The sequence below is a fragment of the Macaca fascicularis genome, chromosome 11, assembly GCF_037993035.2.
Source record: "Macaca fascicularis isolate 582-1 chromosome 11, T2T-MFA8v1.1".
Classification (NCBI taxonomy): domain Eukaryota; kingdom Metazoa; phylum Chordata; class Mammalia; order Primates; family Cercopithecidae; genus Macaca; species Macaca fascicularis.
The window spans coordinates 90371702-90386967 of NC_088385.1; positions in this window are offsets into that span (position 1 = coordinate 90371702).

Here is a 15266-nt window from a genome sequence, read left to right on the forward strand (position 1 = left end):
TCTCACTGTGCAATTCAGTATAATTTAAGGCCATGCCTGTATGCCATCTGAAATCAATTTGTGTGCTACCAGTGGGTATTTGTCCCACATTGTGGAGAATACTGCATAACATCTCACCCTGCGTGATCACCTCTTAGGATTATAGTGAGTTTCAGAAAATATATGTTAAAACACTTCAACAACATTAGCAGTAATCGCTAACTGTGTCAGAACCTATGCTAAGCCATTTACATATATTATTTTGTTGCATAATATCTACAATCTTATCATGTAGGTATTAGTATCTACATTTTAATGATGAGGAAATGAAAGTTTATAATTTACTAGAGGTTAAATGATTAGTAAATGGCAGTGCTGAGATTTGAACCCTGGTTGGCTAACCCCATAGAGCACACATGCAAACACAATAACATGTATATGATTCACATTTAATATTACATTAAAGCTAATAAGAATATTGTGTTGTTTTTATTTTGTTTTTGGATGCTTCTGTGTTCCAATCTGCATTCCAAGGTAGATTCGTATTCCTTTAGCTCTTTTAGATTTTTTTTTATAATTTATACCGCCATATTTCTTTTACATAATTTTGTATATAGATACATGTACACACACACAAACATACAGAAAAATGCTCAAATCATAGGGGTACAGAGGTGGACAAATTTTTATTAACCAAACAGCCATTTAGCAACACCCAGATCAAGAAACGGGTCATCAGAAGCACCCCAGAAATTTTCTCCTGTACCCCACCAGTTCTGACCTACCCAAGAGTCACTCTTACATTGACTTCTAACATCACAGATTAGTTTGGCATATCCTACATTTGATAGCAAAGTCGTGCATTGGGTACTCTTCAGTACTTGGTTGTTGCTGCTTAACATTATATTTACGAAATTCATCTATGCACACAGTGCTTATCCATTCTACTGTTAATGGACATTGCCATAATTACCAGTTTTTATCTACTACCAAAAATATTTCCCCAAATGTTCTTGTAGATATGTTTTGGGAATTTATGTATGCATTTCTTGTTTGGTGATTATCTAGGGGTGGCATTATTGGGTTGTAGGGGATGCATATCTCTAGTTCAGTGGAAAAAAATTTAGTTTTCTTATCCTCTGTCAAGCAATGTTCATTCGTCCTTTGGACCTGCATCCAAATTTCCTTTGAGGGAAAGACTGACCATGACATGCAATCTCCTTAATGCAATAAATCAAATTTTCCTACTCCAGAAGCAAAAGGGGTCCTTGGAGGCTTCTTTTACCAGAACTTTACTAGGATTCTTAGGAAAAATATAGAAGTCTATGATCAAAGCTTTTTCAATAAGATTCTTTTTCGGGAGGAATGTGAATAGTGAATAAAATAATTCAAAACAGAACAAATGGTTGGCATTTGATCCTAGTAGGAGCAGCGGTAACTTAAAGTCTGGTAAGATTTGTTGTTGTCTGCTTCTTGTCAGTTTTAAGCCTGGTGTTTTTTGTTTGTTTTTGCCTTCCCCGACCCTGTGAACTCCTATATCCTTCCAAACATATATTCCATTAAAAAATATCCATATTGGTTTTTGTTGCCTGTAACCAAAGAAACCTATGTCATACATAACCTCATCCACTACATATCAATGACAACTTTTCTTTTGGTATGCTACAAATAATTGCCAATTTCACTATACTCTGAATGATATGGACAGGAGGTAGGGGAATGCAGGGTAGAAGAGGATGGCTCCCCAGCAAAGGCCCCACCCTCAAACTTGGAAACCTGTGGGCGTAAGTGGGAACAGGAATTCCTGTTTTCATGCCCAATGTTGCCTTTTGACTCAACATGCCCCCCCTACCCTGTACTCATATAAACCCCAAACCCCAGGCTCCCAGAGCAGAAGAGCAGCAGAGTGGTGCAGCTGAGAAGGAGAGAAGAGAAGGAGTGTCTGAACGTCAAGAGGAATTCGGCTGGGGATGGTGGGAGAGGAGAGGCTGTGGGATGGCTGAACTCCAGGGAAAGGTCATCTTCTCACTCCATCTCCTTTTCAATTTCCCATTCATCTCACTGAGAGCCACCTCCATCACTCAATAGAATCCCCTCATTCACCACCCTTTAAGTCCGTGTGTCCTGGTTTCTCCTGATCACTGGACAAGGACCCCAGGAACCAAGAGGGTAGGGTATAAAAGGCTGTCACCCTGACTCTCCACTGAGCTGGTTCAACACTTATCTATGTGTGGACGGCAACTGCTAAAGGAGCATTAATTGTAACATATCCCTACATACTACCATGGGGCTGGAGCACTAAAGCACTTGCCCAGGCTCTGTGTGCTTCCCCTCCCATAAGGGTTTTGAGCATGTCAGCCAAGCAAGCGAGCTACACCACTGTTGCAAGTCCCAGAAGGGGTTCAGGGAACTCTCCCATCTCATAAAGAATGTGATGGATTCTGAAATAACACTGGCAGCTACATAGAGATGAGGACATCTATAAAAAGTATGTATTTATGCTTTCTATAAATAAGGCCTGGAGGAAAAATGGCCAGGATTATGCCTCTCTTCCTTAGCCACACTAAGAGGTAAATATTAAAGGAGAGAAAATTTGGCAGTAAAGGAAATTTTGCCTCTATAGTTGATGTTTACTGACTATAAATATCATATGCTATTTATAAATATTACTTTAAATTTCAGATTAAGTACATTAAATGGTAGTGTTCATAATATTACGTTTTATCGGGAGTGATAAGGACAATAAATAAGTAAATGGTCATTTGCCATGAAATTAATAGCTTGGGAAGAATTTCTGTCAAGTATCCTGATGTGTGTTTCACCTGGTCAGATTACATTAGATCTGCTTAGAGATTTAACAGAGTGCGTTTTACTTAATTCTTAAATTTTAAACTTGTCTACTAGTATTTGGAATTGACTTTTTAACAATCAGTTTGTCCACAAACAGGAATCATGAGACTGTGATGCCCTTGCTTAATAGCTGTTTGTAAGCTTCAGCTCTTTGGAGCATGCATTTATGGTCTTGAATAAAGATTGTTCTAATGAATAAGCATTGAATCTCAGATATCAGTTCTAAACTGAAAGGGAACTTCAAATGACATTTTGCAGGATAATGTGAGTGGAGATGTTAACTACTTGAATCACATTAGCCTCAATTGCCCCTGAGATGACTGACCATGCCATTAATTGTCAACATTCTCCTGTCCTGCTTTTCCCAATTTCATCTCTGCTTGCAATGAGAAAGGCTTAGTTGAAAAATTCTGGGGATACTTTTTAGGAGAGTTATGCCATAGAGTTATGGATATTAGCCCTGGGGTTTTAGGTCAGGCAGATAGATTAGGGTTGAGCTATAGGAGGTGACATAAGCAAAAGCTAATGAGGTAGGTAATGGAGGAAGACTGCTGATCAAAATTCTGATACCACCGCTTACTAGCTTTGTGCTCTTGAGCAAATTATGTAACCCACTAATATTCAGATCCTAATCAGTAAATGTAGATTTGGAATATTATCTGCTTTGATATAAGATTAGTAAAACACTTAGACTAAGCTATATTGGATATTAACCACTATTATATACTGGTTCCTTCATTGCAGTCTTGGGAGGTGTCAAAAAGTTTGCACTCCAGCTTACAAAATGTGAAATCTCAGAAACTAGACAAGATCTTTCTGGTCGTCTCTTCTAAAGCCTCTTGAATTTATTCTTTAATGTGCTTTTCATAATACATATACTTAAAATGTGTGAACTTTTTTCTATGTCTCTTTTTCTGCCTGAGGTTTAAGTTTCACTTGGGCAGGGATTATGTTTATTTTGATAATGAATGTATGCTCAATACCTAGGCAAACACTTGGCATATATTAAGTATCAAATCAGTATTTGTAGAATGAATGTATGGATGAACCAATGGATAGATGGATTGACAACAGTCATTCAGTGCAGTGATAGAGATACTAAACGGCTCCCCAAACTGCAAAAATTACTTACACATCAGACTTTAGTTTCACTAACATTATATCTTCATTGACTATAACTAATTCTTAAACACAGAAGTGATTTGATGAATATTAAGTTGAACAATATGAAATTGTCAATATTTAACTATTTCTAACATATAAAAATGACAATTTCTCATAGTCTAATTTAATATTTGAACAGACTAGTAAATATTTAATCCTAAAGTAATTCCCTATTGTGACTTTGATTTTAAATATATCTATAGATATCATTTTATATCACAAAAAAATGGGAACTATGCAATAGACACTAAAGAACTCCATTTTGAGATATAATCTCAGTAAATATAAATAAAGTTTTCCAGGATCTTTGACTATCTTCAAAACTTTACTACTAATCTTAATTGTGGCTCATTAAAACAAAATTAAACCTCCATCAGCTAGGCTTCTTAAAGGGCATTGCTTACCTGTTTTTTTCAATTCAGTCTGTCGTATTTGGGAATGGACAATCTAGCACATGCAGCTTTGGATAGCAACACCTGGAGAGTATGACTTTTTTTCTTTTTAAACTTAGGATTTATTGGAGATGACAAAAAGATTTGTTGGCAATAACTGAACCTATTAAGGAATGAGAGATATGTATGTTTTGTACTCAGGCATAATGATGAACAACTGTGCATCTATAGACTGGGTTTCTGATATCAATTTCTACTTTCTCTGACATGGAAAGTACTTGTAATTGTTAACCTTGGAACTAAGGACTAAGGTCTCTTCTGATGATTGGGAGTCTTTATCTAAATTCTGCTTTTCCTCTTCTGAGTTTTATGACAATGATTTTCCTGAGCTATCTGCTTTTGAACTTAGACCATTATCAATCATGTTAAATGCATTATCTTATGTATTTGTTGAAAACACATTTTAAAAAATTAGATTTTTTTGATTTATATAGAATAATTTGTGTCTCTTCTATCAATATTATCTCACAAAGGCTGGAAGCTTGCTTTTTTAAGGAAAAAATTTTAAGTTTACATGTGCAGTCATCCCTCATTATCCTCAGAAGTTGGTTCCTGAACCCCAGCTTATACCAAAATCCACTCATACTGAAGTCCTGCATTGGCTCTGCAGAACCCTTATATTTGAAAAACTGGGCTTGTAGGTGGGTTTCACATACTGTGGATACTGCATTTTCCTTCCGAGTTTAGTTAAAAAATAACCCCACGTATAAGTGAACCCGTGTAGTTCACGAGACACATATATTTATTTTTAATTAGTAGTCATGGCCGTAGCTTGTTGAATATATGTCTCTCTCCTTAATATGAGTGTGCATGTCTAGTTTTTTTTTTTTCTAACTATTAACTTTATTTTTTCACACTACGGCCGTGGTGAGTGCAAAAGTGCACAGACTGGTTCAGCTGGAAATCAGAATCATGCACTTTGATTCCAAAACATATTTTAAGCTCATTAAGAATAGTCAAGCACAGTTTGAAATATATGCCAAGCCAAATAGTTTTTATTAAATGCCAAGTGATTTGCCAGTTTTTTTTTAATTAATAATCATAGGCTTGGAAGATACCTACAACAGTCTGGTGAACATCTTAATGTTTCTGAAACTGTATACCAGCTGTATCATCAAATAAAGCTGTGTTAAAATATAACAGCTATGTTCAAATCTCTCTAGGCAATTGCACTGTACAACTGAAAGTCAGTCCGGTGTTTACTTATCCTTACTGTCAAAATATTTTAGTATATGTTTAAGAATTTTTCATTGTTCCTTAATCCATTATTTTGTCCAATTTTGAATATACTTTGGGAATAATCATTCATCATTCTCTGATATATATTATTAAGTCTTTCTAGTGCCTCAAATTTATTCTAGACCTTTGCTTTTAGTATTTCCTAACTCTTGTATGTTTTTTCTTCACTTCGGTAATTTAGAAAGCTTCATTTTCCATCTATGCTGCTATTCTACTATGTATAAAAACACCTTAGTAACTCATTAGCTTTAATAGACTCATACCACTGATTTATATTTCTTTAGCATGTTAATCAGCATGACCTTCAGGACTTCAGTATCTTTGGAGAGACTTACAATACAGCATTTACTTTAATTATTTGCTTGAATATTGCATTTGATACTCACTTTCATTTCTGCTATTTATTTCATATTTGCTAACCCAGTTAAATTACAAAAGATCTGCATTTTCACACTATAATTTAGCATTATGAGGGTAATAAACTGTAGTATAAAATGTGTAGTTAATTTTAATCTTACTCTTTCATTCTTAGCACTTATGTTACCTTTTTTTGACCTTCAAATTTATATATATGTAAACAAATTTAAAAGTTGGAGATAGGCATCAGTGGGTAGTGTATACATTAATGTGGACTATGTCAAGGTTTTTTTATATATATATTATTTTCAAGTAATATATTCAAACATGGAAATAATAGAGTATTGCCTCTTACTACATTGTTCTAACTGAATATTTCAAATGAATTCACTAAGAGAATTCTTGAAGTATAGCAATATAAATTTATACTTTAATATTGCATTTTTAATTTATTAAATAACATGTAACTATTTTATTTGCTTTAATTCTAACTCAGTTTAAATCAAGCAGTATAATACAACATAATAGTTCCTACTATATTTTGGGAGAAACTAGTTAGCTTCTGAGAATAACTGCCCTCTCAAAATATTTTTTTTAAAACCAAATGAAACTCATTTTAATAGAAAAATCCTCTTGATTTAATCATGTGCATTATCCAGTATGCACTTTAGGAACATTAGTTTTAGTGATATATATGGGAACAAATGCATATAAAGAAGAAAAGGTCCTCTGAAAAATAAAAATAAATAATGTAAACTGTAACAAATGTAGATGTTGACATGAGACTGAATTTACTGCTAAGTCCCCCAAACAGGAATTATTCTAAAAAGTGTGGTATATTAACCTGTTAGAATAAATATGCAAGCTTGTAATAGAATATAGTTTAAAATGCATCAAAATCAGGCAATAGCAACCAGCAATATGATTTATAAAGTCTGAGTGTTACAGATAAAAGTACTAGACTTAATATGTATAGAGATCTGGCAAGTGGCACAGGTGTTGTTATACTATCCGGTAAGCAGTTAGGGGATGAAAGAAGATAGGCAAGTCCCGGAAGGATTCCTAAATAGAGGTTGGCAGATCCCCCAATTCTAGGAAGGCTAACAGAATTCAGAATTTGAGAGGAGATATTCAAGAGCAATATCATAACCAATAGGGTTGGCAATTTCTAATTCTAATACTACTGCTTTCTCATTTTTCAGCCTCACCTAGGTGTACCGTGAAATAATTTATAGTGAGAAGGAAGTCAATTTCCCTAGACATATTTTACCTTTCGTTAAGTCAGGGACAAAGCAGGAGAGACTTACTGAAATTTATGTGTAATAATAATAGGTGATAAATTGTGTGTGCAAGTTGGGGAAAGAGTGTTCAAGAAAGGACTTCCTGGGTAGGTAAATTTGAAAAAAGACCTAAATGAAGTGAATGAACAAGGTTTCCAAATACATGGAGGAAGATAATTTAAGGAAGAGTACACAATAAATACAAATACATTGACTTCAGAAAACGAGGAGATGAGTTTTAGGAGGTATGGTTAAAGAGATAAAAGGGAGATCATGGAGGTCTTACTAGACCATAGTTTAAGGCTGTCATGGTGAACTAGATAGGTAGCCATTTGGGGAGGTTTTATGAGAGAAACGTCATAATTGGATTAAAAAACAAAAAACAAAAAACTGCTCCAGCTACCATGGAGTTAATGCCTTAGACTGAAAGACTAGCAGTGGAGGTAAAGACTAGTAGTCAGGCTCAGATACATTCTAAGGGGAGAGCACAGTATAGTTGCTCATAATGCAGGATTTCAGTTTTGGATACAAGGCAAAGAAAATATGGCTCCAAAGTTTTTGGCTTGAGCAATTAGAAGAGTGGTAGTGCCAGGTTTAGAGAGGACAGAGAGAATTCAGTTTCTATTTTAGAAACATTAAATGTGAGAGGTCTATTAAAGATTCAAGTCAGCATACTGAGATTTGGCAGTCAGATGTACAAGTCAAGACAGAATGAGGAAGTTCTGAATAGAGAGATAAATTTAAGAGTTATCAAATTGTATAGACAGTTTCCAAAGCCCTAAGACTAAATAGCACCTCTAGGAAGTGAGGGTTGACAGAGAAAGCAGAGAGAAAAAGATTGAGCTTTGGGTTATTCTAGCACTCCAGAGTCAGGAAAAGAAAGAAAACAAAGAAAATGAGTCAGAAGAATAGGAAGATAAAAACTTGGAGAGTATAATGTATTGGAATTGAAAATAAAATGTTCCAAGGAGAAAGAAATGTCTGTGTTAAATTGCTGCTGAGAAGTAATGTTAGGACCAAATATAGACCACAAAGTCATAGAATTACCACATAAAGATTATCAATATCCTTGAATAAATCAATTTTAGTGAAATAGTTGTGATCAAAGCCCTCAGAGATGAAATGGAGACAGTAAACATAAACCTTTTCAGAAATTTTGCCAAAATGCAAATAGAGAAATTGAGCAATAACTAGATGGTACACAGAATATTAAAAGGTTCTCTTTTTTCTTTAGTGAGAGTTATTATAGAATGTCTGTATGAAAATAGAAGTGATCCAATAATGAGAGAAAAAATAAAATTATGCTTGAAAGTGAGGAGTTAACTGAAGGAACAAAATCCTTGAGCTGGAGAGGAAAATGAAATGCATGTAAGTGGATGGGTTGACCTTAGGTGAATGTAGTGACTTTTCAGCCCATTTTAACAGGATGGATATTTAGGATACATAGATGTAGCTGGAAACATGATATCAGACATGAGGGATGAGAAGAAAATTCTATTTTGACTATTTCAAATTGCTCAGTGAATTAAGAATGCGGTTTTCACCCAAGGGTGAGGAGAGGTGGGTGCTGGAAATTTGAGGAGTATCCTCTTTGGGATTGAGTGAAGTCCCTGAGGATATGTATTGGAATCATATCCAATATGATATGGATACCATATCATAAGGATATGATATGATAGGAGTACTGCTGAGGTCCCAGTGGAGATAATAGTCACAAATGAAAGGAAACTTAGCCAGAATGGTTGTATATATTTTCTAGAGTCATTCTGAGCAGCATAGGTGCAAGTGTGATGTGGTAAGAGAGGTTTAATCATTTTTTGTTTAAGTTGGTGAAGGACAAACTACAAGGGAGTTCAAATTTTATTCAAAGAATAGATGAAAGTATGGACCAGAAATCTGAACTGGATAAAAAGTCAATGAGAAAATGAAGGGGCTGAAGGCCACCAAAAAATGGTAGTATCAATGAATTAGTGTTCTCAATGGGTTGAAGAGTTACTGGAGTGGGGCTAATGATTACAGTAATTGAGCTGGAAAGTTAGGAATTGGTGTTCAGAGGTCTGAACCTGTCTTGGATATTAGAACTTTGAAATAAAAGGAAAATAGTATACGTTTGCTATTGCAGGCAGGCTACTGGAATCATAAGCAGCTGGACCTGGTATTGTAACTGCCTGCACTTAGGGGTAACATTCTTCCTTCCGATATTAATAATTTAAACAGATGGATCCTTAATCTGACCTGATTGAGTGATGGAAAAATTGAACTTGGTTTTTGACATGGCATTTGTAAAATGTATACTCTTGTGTAAAGGCTCTTCATGGAGATATTCTGCAATTATTGTCACTTTAAAAATCTAATCCATCACTCAATTCTGAGTAAATTTTACTTAAGCCATAAAGGTTTAGATTATTATCATGCAATGTAACAAAGTTGTCTTTATATAAAGTCCTTCAAAACCTTAACACACACCTGAAGTCAATCAGGAGATGATTTAACAAGTTTCTACAATTTTGAGACAATGGTTTAGTTAATATCTTACTAGCAAAAATTGACTCTTGGAATTGGTTTAATTTTATTTTAGTAATCTTTATAATTTACTCTGTGGCCTCGGATAAAGGCACATAGCTTTTACGCATTTATAAGCTACAAAAGCAGTAAATTTTAAGAAAATATTTGCTTCAACTTCTGATTTTTGTTATCAAGTACATTCACGGTACATGGAAATATTAATTGATGAAATATCAAGAAATTACTGGAGTTTGAAAACATTATGGTGTTATCACTTATTTTACCTATGTATGTAAGTATGTAAATGGTTCTTTTTACAGAAAATGAATGGCAAATTCACTGAGCTTAGTTATTTTGGAAAAAGATGCTGTTTTCTCTTGATGCTAGCAAAATTACTTAGTTCTGTTTCAGAGATTAAAAATACAAACACTGAATGTAAATTCACATTTATTGTGATTTCCTAAAAGTCATGTGGTTTCATAAAAATAATTTTAAATATTTAGGAATCATAACAGGTTCTTGGCACTAGTTTTTTTCTTGTGATTTAAAGTATATTTTTAATACAACATATTCAATGTTTTTTATATGATGATTGCTTTCCTAGCAATCACAAAGTTGGATAGTATGTACCTAGTAAGCAATCCTTAACATACCCAACAGGACCCTGTGAAAATGTTTTGACTTGAATACATTGTAAGATTGTTTCTATAAAAGAATATAGTCTAGAAATCTATCTACATATAATGTTTATGTATACATTTATATAGTCAATTTCTGCTGGTTCCATTTTCACTTTATTCTTATTTAAAGTAACAATCTAGTAAATCATCATATATAGGCAAATGTTAGAAGTCAAGTATTTATACATGCTAAAATTTTGTAAGCCTGAAATTTTTTGCATAACAGATGGGAGAAGATGAGTAATTTCACTGGAATAATATACACATGTACGCATATATACAGTTGAAACCTCTTCTTTGCTATCACTGATATAGGATATCCTCTCACATACATGAAAATTCAAACCCAAATAACAAATCTGTGGAAATTTAGCAAAAAAATATTGAGGGTAGTAGTCTGGGTTCTCATTCTATGAAGATTTTGCCATCATTTATTTTTATTTTAAATTTTTGTGGGTACATAGTACATGAGATCTTTTGATATAGGCTTGGCATCATTTTTTACCTAGTTTGATCGTTTAGTCTACTATTGGTACTTGTGTGTGCTTTTTAGTATATGTTTGAATCATAGAATTTTAAAGGTTAAAGAAAAAGACTCTTAGAATCCTTCTGTTTTCCAGAAGTGAAAACTGTAGTCCAGATAAACTGAGACTCGCTCAAGTGCTACATATCTAGCCAAGATAAATCTCTGATCTAAAACTCTGCTTCAAATCATGTGTCTTGTCATGTTGAATTGAAGCAGGCCCTGAAGTATTGGAAGAGTGTAGTGAAGGCCTTGATCAAGAGGAAGTTTATCTGCGAGAAGAAAGCAGGAGCTTTATTACATACCGCTAGGGAAAAAGTAAAATAAAATGCAGTGTGACTTGAAGTTTGGAGGAAGAAAGAGTGAATGAAATATGGATAACTTTAAAAGAACATCATATAAGGCTGCTAGCTACATCAATCCTTAGTGTTTACTTGAGCAAGCTGGTGACATTTAGAGAGGAGTGAAAGTTCCAGCCGTTTTCAGTAGGTGGTCAGTTTGACATTTCTGTATAATGTCTCTCTGGGATAATAAAACTTGTCAATTCCTGCTGGTTCTGTTTTCATTTTATTCTTTCTTTTCATTTAAAGTAACAATCTAGTAAATCATGGTATATAGGCAAATGTTAGAAGTCAAGTATTTATACATACTAAAATTTTGTAAGCCTGAAATTTTTTGCATAACAGATGGGAGAAGTATGAGTAATTTCACTGGAATATTGTAGCCTCATTAAAAAAAATGTTCATTTAGCAACATTTAAATATTCAGTTTATGTCCAATAAAACAAACCATATTTTTAAATAAGCCCCACAATTATTATCAAAACAGATTCATGTGGCTTGGCAACGAGCAAATTACATGGACATCTGTTACTGGGAAAATAAATTAAACCAAAATAAATGGAACCATAGTGAATGTTGCTATAATTTGGTAATTAATTGATATTTTAAACTGAAAATTTGTACTACCTAACATCAGCTAGACCTTTTTAATGATGTCCTATTTACAGCATGTCGTATCACACGCAGATTTGTTTCAAAGATTCTATGTATGTTTCCAATCCCAAAGAATAGACCCATTATTCTACCCAGCACTAGCTTTCTAGTCTCTTACTTGAGTGAATATCATTACAATCTAGCTGGTTCGCTTATTTTTAGAATTTTCTCCTCTGTATTTCAATTGCTTTTGATTCCTTCTCACCTTTGAGGAAGTATTTCTACTTTCTTGTATGTGATTCAGCATACATATCTTTGCTCTTGATTTCATAGGTCCTTGTATGATATTTTTATAATAATTGTCTTCTTTTTAAAAAGTATAATTGGAATAGGCCTCAACTGGGGTGTGAGGTCCTGGGGTGTGAGGTCTCTGGAACTGGCTCCGTTTATTTCCATCCAAATTCAGTGGCTTATGGTAAGAACGTTCCACTTCCCTCCACTTTCAAGTGTCCCCTCTGGTTATCCAGGACCTTACCCTATTTGGAGAGAATGTGAATATCGTAGAGTACTAAAGAAGACATTATTTAGTAGGGATTTATGAAGGGAATTTATCCTGCTGAAAATTGGCAAGCATTGTGCAAGCATCTGCAGAGGTACCTTCACCTTCCTCGTGCGCAATACGGATTGCTTCAGTAGCTCCTCAGCACAGGCAGAGTCTCCTTCATCCTGCTACTAGTGTAGACAGTACTTGTTCTTAAAAGAAGTGGGGTACTCTTATTGATATTTCTTTTACCTATCAAGAATGGTCCACTTAGGTTGGGGGTCTCTTCTTTCTCTAATTTTAAATATTGTTTGTCTATCTCATAAAACTATGTTTACGAATAAATCCAGTGTTTCCTTTCTTTAAGGTTTTGGTTGTTGATCCTTGATCTTTCTCCTGTTTTTCTTTCTTGACTAGTTCTATCCACGCAAATCAAAAGCTTTGGCTGGCTAGCAATGAAATTGGCTTAAGAAGCCTACTTGGAAGGCAAAATTGTTTATTAACTCTTTCCTTTGCTTTTCATTTCAGCTCTAGCAATCTTAATTCCCTCCAAGGTAATGGTACTTGCAGGGGAAAAGGGGGAAGTTTATGCACACGTTTTTGTGCACAAGAAAAGCATGCTAATTTATTAAAAAATATTGTGTATCTAAAATTGCACCTCTGCTGCTTCTATTCATTGCATTCTTCATCTGTTCGTGCTCTAAGCATTCCTCTTAAATGCCCAACAACAATGACAACAAATACAACTCTTTCAACTTTTTTTTTTTAAATATATATATACTTTAAGTTCTAGGGTACATGTGCACAACGTGCAGGTTTGTTACATATGTATACATGTGCCATGTTGGTGTGCTGCACCCATTAACTCATCATTTACATTAGGTATTTCTCCTAATGCTATCCCTCCCCGCTACCCCCTCCCCACAATAGGACCCAGTGTGTGATGTTCCCCTTCCTGTGTCCAAGTGATCTCATTGTTCAATTCCCACCTATGAGTGAGAACACGCAGTATTTGGTTTTCTGTTCTTGTGATAGTTTGCTGAGAATGATGGTTTCCAGCTGCATCCATGTCCCTACAAAGGACATGAACTCATCCTTTTTCATGGCTGCATAGTATTCCATGGTGTATATGTGCCACATTTCCTTAATCCAGTCTGTCAACATTTGGGTTGATTCAAAGTCTTTGCTATTGTGAATAGTGCCACAACAAACATACATGTGCATGTGTCTTTATAGGAGCATGACTTATAATTCTTTGTGTATATCCCCAGTAGTGGGATGGCTGGGTCAAATGGTATTTCTAGTTCTAGATCCTTGAGGAATGGCCACACTGTTTTCCACAATGGTTGAACTAGTTTACAGTGCCACCAACAGTGTAAAAGTGTTCCTATTTCTCCACATCCTCTCCAGCACCTGTTGTTTCCTGACTTTTTAATGATTGCCATTCTAACTGGTGTGAGATGGTATCTCATTGTGGTTTTGATTTGCATTTCTCTGATGGCGAGTGATGATAAGCATTTTTTCATGTGTCTGTTGGCTGTATGAATGTCTTCCTTGGAGAAGTGTCTGTTCATATCCTTTGCCCACTTTTTGATGGGGTTGTTTGTTTTTTCTTGTAAATTTCATTGAGTTCTTTATAGGTTCTGGATATTAGCCCTTTGTCAGATGAGGAGATTGCAAAAATTTTCTCCCATTCTGTAGGTTGCCTGTTCACTCTGATGGTAGTTTCTTTTGCTGTGCAGAAGCTTTTTAGTTTAATTAGATCCAATTTCTCACTTTTGGTTTTTGTTGCCATTGCTTTTGGTGTTTTAGACATGAAGTCCTTGCCCATGCCTATGTCCTGAATGGGATTACCTAGGTTTTCTTCTAGTGTTTTATGGCTTTAGGTCTAACATTTAAGTCTCTAATCCATCTTGAATTAATTTTCATATAAGGAGTAAGGAAAGGATCCAGTTTCAACTTTCTACTTATGGCTAGCCAATTTTCCCAGCACCATTTATTAAATAGTGAATCCTTCCCCATTTCTTGTTTTTGTCAGGTTTATCAAAGATCAGATGGCTGTAGATGTGTGGTATTATTTGTGAGGGCTCTGTTCTGTTCCATTGGTCTATATCTCTGTTTTGGTACCAGTACCATGCCTGTTTGCAGATGACATGATTGTATATTTAGAAAACCCCATTGTCTCAGCCCAAAATCTCCTTAAGCTGATAAGCCATGTCTTTCAACTTTTTTAACCAATGAAGACATTAACCTTTTCATTTCCTTTCCTACATTCCAAATATTTGAAAATAGAAGTCTACTTATTGGCTACAGTCTTCAGTCTTCTTATGTTTTCTGCATGGCACTAGAAATCTTTTTTTTTTTTTTTAAACTTGCCACAGATATTTTAAACCATCACAGATATAATATGCATAACAATTTTCTGACATTTTTAACCACGATTTTTGCTAAGAAACATCCACATTCAAATTCATCCATACTGAATGTTCCCTGCTATGCGAAGTGTTTCTCCTTCTAGTCAAGGTTAATTTTGACACTTATTCTAAGACTCCCATGACCAGTATTCTCTCCTCTCCATCTCCTGGATATTCTGACATCAACTGATTTTTTTTTTCTTCTATGTTCAAACTCACTAGTCCTTTTTATTGGCTCTTTGGCTTTTGCTTAAAAATGAGGTTTTTTTTTTTTTTTTTTTTTTTTTTTGAGACCGAGTATCACTCCGTTGCCAGGCTGCAATGCAGTGGCATGAGCTTGGCTCACT